The sequence below is a fragment of the Phalacrocorax aristotelis genome, chromosome 3 (assembly GCF_949628215.1).
Source record: "Phalacrocorax aristotelis chromosome 3, bGulAri2.1, whole genome shotgun sequence".
In the NCBI taxonomy this organism is placed as follows: Eukaryota; Metazoa; Chordata; class Aves; order Suliformes; family Phalacrocoracidae; genus Phalacrocorax; species Phalacrocorax aristotelis.
Window position 1 is genome coordinate 101,580,401 of NC_134278.1, and position 9,357 is coordinate 101,589,757.

A 9,357-nucleotide genomic window follows, 5' to 3' on the forward strand; every position below is an offset into this window, starting at 1 on the left:
TTAAATGACAAAGCCTGGGCAATTGTCAAAAAAGGGCCTGTGCAGACTTTATACTCCTCTGCTCAGCAGGAACCAAAAAAGCATCCTGTACAAAAATGGAGAATGACTATGCTTGATGAGTTAAGGCCATAAATTGAGCCTCAACCTTATACCTATTGATCAGATCCCCTTCAGGCTCACTGGGAACATTACTGCTCTATTAGAATTTTATGGCTCTTTAGTTAAGGATACTCTCATCAGTTTTACTCACCCTCCTCAGTGAAAGACATTAACTTGTTGGAGAGTGTCCAGAACAGGGTGTGAAGTGTGACACTGGATCTAAAGCAAGTTATTAAGAGGGAAGCTGGTGATTTTGTATGCAGTAGCAGCACAGGGAATACTCAGAGGACAGTGACTCAGTGCCACATGGTATCAGCTCAGATATTTAATAGTAAAAGCCCACTCCCACCATTGCAACATACATTATAAACATTAGCCAGTTAAACAGGCAGTGTTTTTCAACAGTAACAGCTAGCCAACCTGTCAGAACCAAAATTACACGGGTTCCTAGTTGAAATCAGGGCACTCAGGACCAGCACTCAGGTTCTACAAACATGTTCCTATGGAGGGTAACAGAAGCCAACAATTATAAGCCCACATATTATTTCACATTTTACGTGATTGTTAATTCACATACAGTGAAATCGGGCTTCTCCTCCCCCTCCCATCCAACATGCACACTAGTCTTAGCATAGTGGTGTCCAATGATATTTGCTAATCCCTCCTCAGAGAGACTTTCCAGCATACTGGTAGATCTACCACCTTGTTAATCTATCATTGCTTCGACCCCAATAGCTGTACCACCTCTGTGGAGAACACTAGCATAGATAAGATACAGAGAGTTCGATCTCTCGAGCAGGACATTCCTACATACGTTGGTCAGAATCACTCTGCCTTTCTTTTTCTTGTGTCACATCATTAACTCAGCTCAGTTGCTGACTTCTGGGTCTTTTTCAGCATGACATCTCTCCTACTTCTCACTGCCAGAGACCATCTGGGTTTCAGATTATTGCATTCTACCTTCTCAATTTCACATGGTGCTGATTATTTTACAATGGCTTTAACATGTTCTCTTCTTGCTAGAACTGTGAATAGCAGTAGTCCAGTTGATTCACAAAGCAAGGCCCATACCTGGCAAACTACTTGCAGATGAAGAGCAATACCCAACTGAGTGGCAGGAGTGAGTGGTGAAAACACTGCAAACGGAGCAGAAGCAGCACATGTGAATCTCTGCAAAGAGATCAGCAAAGTTAGGAAGGGTATATGTATGTCAGCCTAAGCATCTTGCCATCAAAAGGGGACTTGCATTCCATGAGAAGTGGAAATCTGAAAGAAGCAAAGACAGACATGGAACAAGATACATCTTTAGGGTCTGACTCTACAAAGGTGACCAAAAATAATGCCCTGGAACAGGAGGCAGATTAACTTAAAATAGGACCAGCACTAGCAAATATTTGCAAGGTTTCTTCGCACTATACACTACTGCCAAAAGCAAGCATGCAGTTGTGTGAAATATGGCTTCCAAAATCAGAAGACTGGTGTAAAAAACCCAGAAGATTAGAGATCAGTTATAAATGTCTGGTATTTGGCCCTGTAAGACCACATTTTTACACTTTCTTCACAATCAGAAGGTGGATATTCATGCAGTCCATAAATACAAGAGCCAAAGCTTTAAGAAATAATCCAAGTATTTCAGGACTTCTGCTTAACTGTGAGGTATGGCTAAATTAGTCAGGCCTTGAGTAAAAAGTAGCTTTAGGAAGATGGTGAAGAAAAGACAGGCTGGCCTTTCCAGCTTCCCAGTCCACTCTGGGCAGTAGTCTTATATCACATATATCCTCCTTCATTCTTGCAAGATTTTATAGTTGTTGTTGATAAATAGGATCAGGAAAACTGTAGCCTGGAAAGCAATGAAATAGCCTGAAGAAGTGGTGATATGAAGACTTCCCATACAGACAGATTTACATCTATGGTCCTCACAAACCCTTTCTGGTGGTTATTCTATTAGGCTGCTTGTCAGTCTCTGAGACGGTATCAAACACCTTTCGGATGCCTAACGGCTCATTCTGCTTTTGGGCATAAGCACTTTTTCATACATAGCTTCTAGTTACCTGTTTTCTGTTTTGTCCCTCACAAAGATGAGCTGAGCATCTTGGTCTTCAGTTTCACCATGCTGGTCCCGGCAGCCATCAAAGATTCCACATACCTGGAACAGAACTGCAGGTGCAGATGCTGCTCCACCAGTATTTCCTTCAACTAAACAAAAGCTGCCAAAGCAAAGTTTAAAAGCTGAGATTTACCCAGAAGGCCACTGAGCACAGACACAAACCACAGGGAATGCTGGATGCCAAGGAGGTACCAGAAGTTTTAAATTCAGCCTTGTGAGTCAACCTTGTATCACATCTGGGCATTACTGTTGGGCCAATGCAACCCCTGCATGATTCTGTCTTGCTATCTGCACAGAGATTGACAGGAGGCTTCTCTTCCCTTTGTAACCTTACCTTTGCTTTCTGTATTGTGTACATACAGTGTGGCGGGTGCCAAAAATAAGTTGACATTTCCTTTCCCAATATGCAAAAGTCAGTATATAGGTATGGCATGAGTTATTTCATAGCGCAGACTATCTATTCATAGCAGATTCTGTTTGTTTCAGACATGCAGTTTTCCTTCCTTTTAGATAGCCTATTGTTTGTCTTTTCCATTTGTATTAAAAATAAAATCTTTTAAAACTGCAAGTACAAGAGAAAAATATATTTCATCTGAAACTAACAATTCTCCAAACAGGAAGGTTAGCTTTTTCCTGTTTAGACATTATGTTCAAAGAAAGGAAGTCAGGATTTTCAATGATAATAATAAATACATGGTATGTAAACATCAGTAAGTATCAAAGAAGGCTTCAGTCTTTATTTAGTGCATCCCAAATGCTACACTGCTGTTTAGAGTATCTTTATCTTTACCATCTCACCAGCCTCTTGCAAAAATGGGTTTATGAGCAGGCATTGCACCAGGTTGATCACCTGTATGCTTGCTTCTTGCAAGCTTCCACAGTCTAAGAACAGCATTATCAGGCTGCCTCAAGCCTGCATGGAGAGCACTGATGGAGAGCAGTGGGACAAACAGAGAAACCTCACACAGAACAACAGTTTGATGTGGCAGGGGGTTTTTTCATCAGGATGTTTCCAGGCTGTGTAACCTTTTCATGTTGCCACCCACAGATAAATACTTCAAGCCATGTCTGTTGAAGCTGTTCCTAAAAACTGAATTGCCCATGGAATTTCAGTATTGTGATTATATGCAGTATCAAAGCATAGATGTTTAGTACACATGGCACCTTGTAATAGTGAAGCTGGAAGTGCTTTGTAACAATTTTATTATCTTCTCTTTGAAGATGGAGGAATTGAGGTAGAGAGAATGAAGTTATGTACCTTTTGTCATGGGCAGCATTGGGAAGAGAACTCAGATTTGACAAAGGATAAGCTATTAATTCTGTTTGCTCTGTTTTGTTGGAGTTTTACGACATGTTTTTTTGTTACGTTGGAAGCTAAAGTCTCCCATTTATCCACAGAACTAATTAACAGTGTAAGGTCTCCGCTTAATGTGCCACCAGTTCGCCCATGTGCGGCAGAACTAGTTTTCCAGGGAGGAGACGGTAGCTGAAGAGTCAGTGAGAGTTGCCATCATGAGAGCCAGTGATTTTGGGATGATCTGGGCCTATTCAGGATAGGAGCAAGAATTCACTGGGCATTTCACTGGGAGTTTCTAACACTTTTCAGGTAGCCACATGGACCGGTATTTCTGATGAGGGCTTTCAAATTAAGAACAATGGGAAAAACAGTGAAGGACATATGGCCTAGTCCAGATGAAAAAATACCTGTGTGAATACCAGCAATCGAGTAGGGAGAATAGGGAGAAGGCAAAGTATTTTTAAACACATTAATTCTCTTTTGAGAACTCCAAGATACTAAAATTTCATCAATTATCAGGAAAAAGCTTTGGAATGAGCCGTTTGGATATGTTGCTTCAAAACAATGAAGCCTAAGAATTTAATGTGAATAAGGAAAAAAAAGGTAAGAGAATTAACAGTAGGAAGTACAAGAAATGCATTCTGACTATAACCACCTTTTTCAAGATTAAGATTTGTTGTTCTTGAATTTACTCCTACGGCTGCTCATCAAAAAGGAAAACCCCAGGCCTATGGACCCAGCCTTCATTTTGGGATGGTGAAAAATGCCAGGGTGAATCACTTATTTTGTTCTAAGAGTGTTAGCACCTGCAGCCATCCTGACATGAACCTTCAACACTCCTGAACAGCAGGCCTTGAATTTCTCACTCATTTCCTAGGGAGAGTAGCCTTCAAGCTGCAGAGTGAGTGCATTCCAACTGCTCCTGTTGGAACCATCTTGCAGTTCTCAGTGTCAGTTTCTTTGATTTCAAACTTCAAATGCTTTGTAACTCTTTTTTGTAACCTCCCCAGTTCCACAGTGTCAAACATCCCTGGACCATCTTTTGTTGCAAATGGATTTGTACCCATTCAGGAAAGGACTGTCCTGTGCCGTGGGCAAGGACTGACAACAGCTGCGTGGCAGGAAAGTGTGTGCAATTAAATACAAGTTAGGGAAGATCAACAAACCGTTTACCTATGTATGTCTACCATAGCACAACACAGATTTCTGAGAAAACTCATGGATTAATCACAGCCCCTCCTCATGTCTCTGAAATTTGGACTGCACTTTTCCTGCCAGAGGAAAACTTCTTTTTAAGAAGATGCCAGCTCTGCCTTCAGCTGTAGCAGCCAGTGCTTCCCCTAGCAGACCTCATGGCACAAGGGAAAATACAAGCTTATGTGGAAAAAAAGAGAAAACCAGAACACACAGCATCTTCACAAAAATCCCTCGACACTCTTCAGGGCCACGTCCAGCAAGAGGAAAACGTAGGCTGTCTGTTAACACAAAGCTAGTTGTATTTCACTCAGTACTGTCTTTACAATTCTTTACCAGGAGTAATTTGGAATGCGACTTGATGGAGAGCAGACTCTAGCTGGGAATGACACAACTTAAATCATGAAGGAGTTTCTTCTTTTTTGTTCTTAAAACTTGAGACAGGCTTTAGAAAAGCCCAGTTTTCTGCTGTGTTTTCCATTTTTGTGCAATTCTCCTAGCCTAGGTTCTGGCTGAAGATGGAAACAAATCACTTCATGAAAAAAAAGACAGGTTTCAAAAGATCCGTAGTCTGATTTGAAAGAGCTGAAGAACCAGAGTAGCAAAGGAACTACCAACAAGAATGGCTGCAAGAAAAATATATCTGAAGGTAGCAGAAGTTTCCAGGGTGAAGAGGAGCTGCACTCCTACAGGGGGCACTGTCCCTGCCAACTCCCTGTCTATTCATATTGTAGGTGCAGCGACTAAATGAAAGGTAAAGAATGGCGTAAGAGGTCCATAACCTGAAGTAAAGGAGACATATTAAACTTTTAAGGAATCTTGTGCAAATCACCCTCTTCATACCTCACTTCTTCATCTTCTTCATGGGAAGACTAGCACAAGCTCGGTCTCCAAGGGTGCTGTAATCGTAAATACATTAAAATTGAGATACATTTAAACACTGCGCTGATGGAGCAATGTAAACACAGAAGGATAAGGGCTTAAGATAAGGGCTTAACTTTTTAAACTTACTCTCTTCTTGTGAGTGGAATCCATAGGCTTGTCCTACATCCATGGAAGTACACTGGCACTTGTCTTCACACCCAGAAGAACTTTCACTGAGGACAAACGTTATTTCAGTTTCTTGCTAAAACTGGAAAATCTTTCCTATTTAGCATGACTTCTGAAAAGAAAATAATGTATTTCACTAGAAAGTGGGAACCCGCTCCCCCTGGGTGTTCCTCCTTTCAAGTATTTGCTCATACTTCTGTGGTCGTTTTTGCTAACAGTGTCCTTTTCATCAGTGTTCTTCTCTGAAGAGACTCATTCATAATATTCTCATTTGGGTATATACACATTCACTCCCTTGACACTTCAGAAATCCGCAGTTCCATTCATACCCCAGCACACACATCAGAAGGCTGTTTAAAAAGCCCCAGGAAGTTTGCTCAGACGTGCTATTTTAGGAGACTTGGACTGGGTCTTGGAATTTTACAATATTTAGAGGATTTGGAACCATGACTATTTCCACACGAGGACATGTGTGCCGTCAGAACACAAACTCTACCTCTCATGAGAGAGGAATAAGCTACCTGCAAGCTAAGAGATAAAGAGGAAAGCCTATAAAATGCTTGAGAGCAGCTGTAGTAAATAATTTGGGGAAGACCAACAGTCAGCCAACAGCCCAACCCTGAAGAGAGAGGCAGGCCGGGCTGCGGCTGGCCAACTGCAACGCACACGCTGGGGACCCACCTGCTGCTCCGCTACCTGTACTCTGCCCAGCAAGGAGGAAGGACCAGCGTATACAGAAAACATTAGCCTGTCTGAGGATGGGTTATAACACAATTTGGTATTAGCTGAAGGGACAGAACTACACTATCTTTTTCGTGTTACAGCACTATAAAGCACATAGCTACAAAGCCTATCTGACACTTCCTCTGCACAACTCCACTGTGTCAGCATACATGTTATGGCCCTAAAATTGTCAGAAGATGAAAGGGCTGCCCAATCATATGAAGCCTGAGGAAGAACAACAAATAAGATGCTGCAGTTTTCTACACAGGTCCAGCACACTTGCTGGCAGCTGCCAAAGGCACCAGAGAGGCACCTTTTTAGCAGAGGTGCCCAGGGACAGTCCGTCCTGCTGATACTGTGGGGTTGCCAAACTTAAGAAGCTACTTAAAAATTGTAAAGAAGAGAGTGAGGAGGTGGCAGTGGCCAATCTACCAGCTTTATCTTTCTCATTCAACAGGCAACCTGTGACACCAGCTCAGACACTGCTGACTGACTTCAGGCAGCAGGGACACTGTCCTTAGGAAATAATTATTTCTGCCACTAAGTTACTTTCCACAGGCCTCTTGCAGGGTCCATGGTTTACAAAGGGTCTCCTGACTCACCTCAGGTTTCTATGTAGTCAGTACTTGTAAGCCCTTAGGAAAGAGGCCTGGCACTATAACTTAGTGACTTATCAGGAATATCTGCAGAAAAATATCTTACAAAGTAGGTAGCTGCAAGTAACCACTACGGCTGGGCTGTTCTCCCTTCTCAATTTTCAGAGAAAGGTGGTATTTCTCATATGTCTGTTCTCCCATGGGAGCAGGCTGTTCATCAAGGAGCTGGCCCATACTTCTCATACATGAGACAAAACAATGAGTGATGAAATCCACCAAACAGACCTACATGTTGCAAGAAGCACAACAGCAGATCTTCTTGGCAAAGCCTCACCCTTCGTTCTGCCACGCTGGAGATTCTGTTGCTTCTCAGATGACCTCAGAATACAGAGTTTTTAACTTAGCAATTCACTGCTCTCTGACCTTGGCTTTACCCCCTTGAAGGAAGAGGCTTAGCAGGAGATGCTCTGGAGGGATACAGCTTGTACGCGTGTATAGAAGAAGCAGCTTTTCTTCCAGTGACCCTTTGGTAGCCCTTACACTCAGGTTGGAGTTCTCCCCATATCCTGTTGACTGCATTTCATTGGCATGACAAAGCAGCACATCCTGCCTGAACCTATGAACCTTTGGCCAGACCCTCATCTTTAGAGCTCCAGGATACATGCATTAATAATGCCTGATGAGCTATCATGATCCCTTAGTCACCAAAATTCGGCTTTACAAAATATCGTTCTGTTCTCCTGGGACATGAATCTGAAGCCAGAATCTTCACTAAAAGCTGCTATGCCACCAAAACACCATCCACAGCAAAAAGAGCAGAGATTTTAGACAGAAGCTGTTGGATTTATTCTGACTTCCTGCAAAGGCTGGAGATATATCAAGCCTCAGTTTTCAAAGTAGCAGCTGGGATCAATGCAAACCTTTGTCACAAGTGGCCCAAGGTGTGAGACTCAGGCTTGCCTCCCACAGAGATCCAGCAGCTGCACAGATTTTTGTCAGACTGATAACTGTTTATGCAGTAGTAAATATTTTCATGCTCCATCTATTTATAGTTTCATGTCAATTCAGAATTTTTTTTTAATCAAAGATACCAAGAAAGCTATATAATTCTGTGTGTTACCTCACAGTTTGATAGAGAAAACATGACCTAGGAGGGTAAGGGTCTTGAGAAGTGAGACGTGATTGCTTTAGCAGGAAGGTTAATTAAATAAAATTCCTCAAGACCTAATCCCTCCTGCCTAGCTCCCACTTGCCTTTTGTGACTACTCTGCATGTTTTGATCTACCCAATGAGAAGTGGTTGAGGAGGATAATGGTTGCAGCCCGTCTGCCCTATATCCACGGACTTTGAGGAAGACGGGAAAAACATCTTTGAACAATTTTTTCTTCGGTACTAATACACTTAATAGAAATAAACCTAATCAGTAAGATGGTGACTGATTAATAGGTGTTTTGGCTTTGATGAGTCATCTGAGATGAGAGCCTGAGAAATACCTAGATGGTTGTAAACTGGATGAACTGGGGAGGAGAAGTCTTGCACAGTTATACTGTGGTAAAAGGAGAGCCGGGGATGACAAGGCAAAGAAAAGAAAAGGGATTGAAAATCAGAGAAAAACAAAGAATTCAGAGGAAAACAAATGGACTTTTACATTTTAAGCAATCGAAGATCTGACCCAGTTTCATCAATAGAAAGACACCCAGGGAGTTCCATATATCTTTTAGTTAAAAAAAAAAAAAAAAAAAGGCATTTTTACTACTTCTTTAGTAGATTAATCCCACAGCAAGAAGTATAATCTTTGTTTTCCAAAATCTTAGCCCTTCTTGAGAAATTTTAAAAACAGTTTTAGATCTTGATGGGGAGAATCAGATGATCTCAGCCCTGGACCAGCTTCTGACTTACAACATCCAAAATGATCAAGATCATTCTCCTGCAGATGTGGCCTTAAGCATTTTTTTAAATATGCAGCTGTCTGTGAATTCTACATCTAAAAAGGACAAGTCACAGAAAGAGACCACCATGGTGACTCACTGCTCTCAAATCTCCCTTGCAAAAAAGATGTCTCTATCCCTTCCCAAAATATGAGTCACAATTTTCTGATGTGGGCCAGAAATCTGCCCTCCAATTCTCAGAAAATGGTGTTTATAGCATTGCAGTATCTAATGATTCAGGAATTGCAAGGCCTGTTCAAGAAATAGAAGAGGATGTTACACCCAGGTTACAAGAAAATACCAAGATCCCTGGAGAGAAGATAACCTTATGGATGAATGTGGACATGAGAAAACAAAGACGCA